This window comes from Hippocampus comes, unplaced genomic scaffold (genome assembly GCF_001891065.2).
Source record: "Hippocampus comes isolate QL1 unplaced genomic scaffold, H_comes_QL1_v1.1 scaffold557, whole genome shotgun sequence".
Taxonomy (NCBI): Eukaryota; Metazoa; Chordata; class Actinopteri; order Syngnathiformes; family Syngnathidae; genus Hippocampus; species Hippocampus comes.
Window position 1 is genome coordinate 48,043 of NW_017804814.1, and position 2,788 is coordinate 50,830.

Sequence of the window (2,788 nt, forward strand, 5' to 3'; positions counted from 1 at the left end):
CAGGATTGGGAGTGTAGCCAGGTGAGTACGGTAGTAGAGTCAGACCACAATACTACACGTTGTACTGTGAGCGTGAGCTCCTTCTTCAGGGTAGAAGCTAACTGCGCTGCTACAAGCGCTGCACAAAGCTCAAGGCGAGGTACAGTGTGCAAGCGTTTTGGTGCTATGCGGGAACGAGCAAGAACAAAGGATAAATGCACCTTACCCTGTTGATCTTCTGTTCTGAGAAATGCTACAGCCCCATAGGCCTTTTCTGAGGCATCAGCAAAGATGTGCACTTCACGAGTGGCGCCTTCAAGGGGTGTACCGGGAGGCACATATGGACGCGGCATGACAATAGAGGACAGATGCTGAAGTTCTGCCTCCCAATTGGACCAAGACATTAACAGATCGGGAGGGAGTTTGGGGTCATCCCAACCCCGCTGCTTGTCCCACAGCTGTCTTAGGATGAGTTTGGCACGAGTGGAAAATGGCAGCAAGTATCCCAGCGGGTCATACTGTGAGGCTAACACCCTATATATATTTCTCAGGGTCGGTACTTCGTAGGGAACTAACCTCTGCTTGTAACCTAGGGAGTCCAACTGCCAGTTCCAGCTGAGGCCAAGGGTTGACTCGTATGGGTTTGACTTGTCCTGTGCTAACCACATATCTAGGCTACTGGATCTGAGTTCTGGAGGTAGGTGACTGAGACAGCATGGGTCACTGGAAGCCCACTGTCGCAATTCAAAGCCACCTGAAGCGAGTAGTTTTCGGAGCTGATCCACCAAACTCTTGGCTTCGTTGGGTGTAGTCACGCTCTGCAGGTAGTTGTCGACATAGAAACAATGCTCCACCGAGAATCTGAGGGCATCGTTGGACTGGCTGGGATCCTTCACGTGGCTTTGTAGAGCATAAGTTGCACAGCAGGGGCTGCAGGTGGTTCCAAAGGGGAGGACTTGCCATTCGAATATCTTGGGTGGTTGGTCTACCTTTAGGTCTCTCCATAAGAATCTCAGGAGGGGACGATCTTCCGGGAGAAGGTGGACCTGATGGAACATCCCTTTGATGTCTCCACTAACTGCGATGGGATGTTCCCGGAACCTCAACAGTGGTCAAGGTAGGACTCAGACGCAGAAGTTGTGAGACAACTTTCTGCTTTTGGGGGCAAGTCTGCCTTAACTTTCTCATCTCTTAGATTAATCTCGTGGAGGGCAAGAAGGTGCTTCCCTTAACAAAGGTTACAGGGTTTCTTAAGATTGCACTGGCCAGCTAAGTGCTGACGAGCACAGCGCCAGCACCGCTTGTTCGTCTGGATCCACTCCTTTAGCTCATCTTTGGTGAGCTTGGACACACTACTTACACTGACTGAAGTAGTGGTCTGTACTGTCACAATAGGCACGGTAGGCTTTAGCTTTCTCTTTCTTCTAAACTGGAATCTCTGTAGGCTCGTTGCTGTTATGCAACACGACTGTTTGTCTAGGGATCGACCATTACCTTTGGTCGTCTGTTTCTCCTTGGAGCTTCGTCCAATCGTTGGACTGTCGAAGCCCTGACACCATGACTCGTGGCGAAGCCACTCTGACAGATCACGCAAGGTGTGTGTCGTTCCAGATCTAGTGAGCTGATAACGGCGGAAATCAGCCCGCTGTTCTGCAGGAAGCTTACTCAGTAGGCGAGCTACGTGTGAGCCACAACTTAGCTCAATTTCTCCTTTGTGTCCCAAGGTTTGAAGGAGGCCCACTAGGGATTGGACTCGGAGGGCAAATCTCTGAAATGCCACTGGATCACCCCGTCTGACTTCTGGGCCATCTAGAACGCTGGCTATGTTCTTTAGGGCAAGCTGATGGGGTTGACCGTATTTGTCATGGAGCGCTATCATGGTGTCAGTTTCGGGGGTTGGCGAGTTGAGGTAGGCATCTGATATTAGCCTCACATCTTCTAGCTGTTAGGTCTAAAGTCTAAAAGACTCGACCGACCCGGGCAAAGAACAGGCACGCACACGGAAATAAGGTTTTGACTGCTGCAGCAGGGAAGAACAGGGAGGGCACGAGGTCACAGTGTGCTCGGCTCACAAGATCTCCTGTTCCACCTTGATTTTCCCGCCGCAGAGTGTTTTTATTAGAAGGAAAGGATCATGCGCAGTGCAAACAATGGAAAAGTACTGGTGGAGTTCTGTGGGCTCGTGTGAGGAATGTGGTGCGTGTGGGGGATGTTCGTATGGGGGATACTTTGTGTGAACACATAGGAACAAGGTAAAATGAAACAATGGGCCATTGAGAAATACACACAAATATAAGAGCTTACTTTACATTAGTGTAAGATGATCTACGAGTACTTGGTACTTGAAGAGCTCTGTAGCATTAGAGGGAAGGAGGTTCTCTAATGCTATACGCAGCCTGGCAAACTCGCGAGGGTCTGGAGTGGAGAACTTTGGGATCGTCGGTTGTGGTCCTCTGTATACTGGCTCTGAGATTGGAGGCTGCATGTGATGTGGCTCTGTGAAACTGTGGCACATGAAGAGGTGATGGACCTACTGAAGATATTCTGGGGTGTGAAGGTAGCGGACGAGACTGAGTAGGGGGAACGCAGGAGATCTCATGGCCGGAGGGAATGAACTGGGAATGACGGACAGGTGATGATTGAGGCTGAGACCTGTAGGGCGGAGGCTTGGTTTCGGGGGGAGCAGGGTAGTGAGGGAACTGCTGATCATCCACATTGAGGGCACACAGGTTTGTGTCTAGGTCGTCCCCAGGTTCAGGCCATGGTGGTGGGTCAGGCCAATCATCTTCATCCTCGGATTCGGTGATGA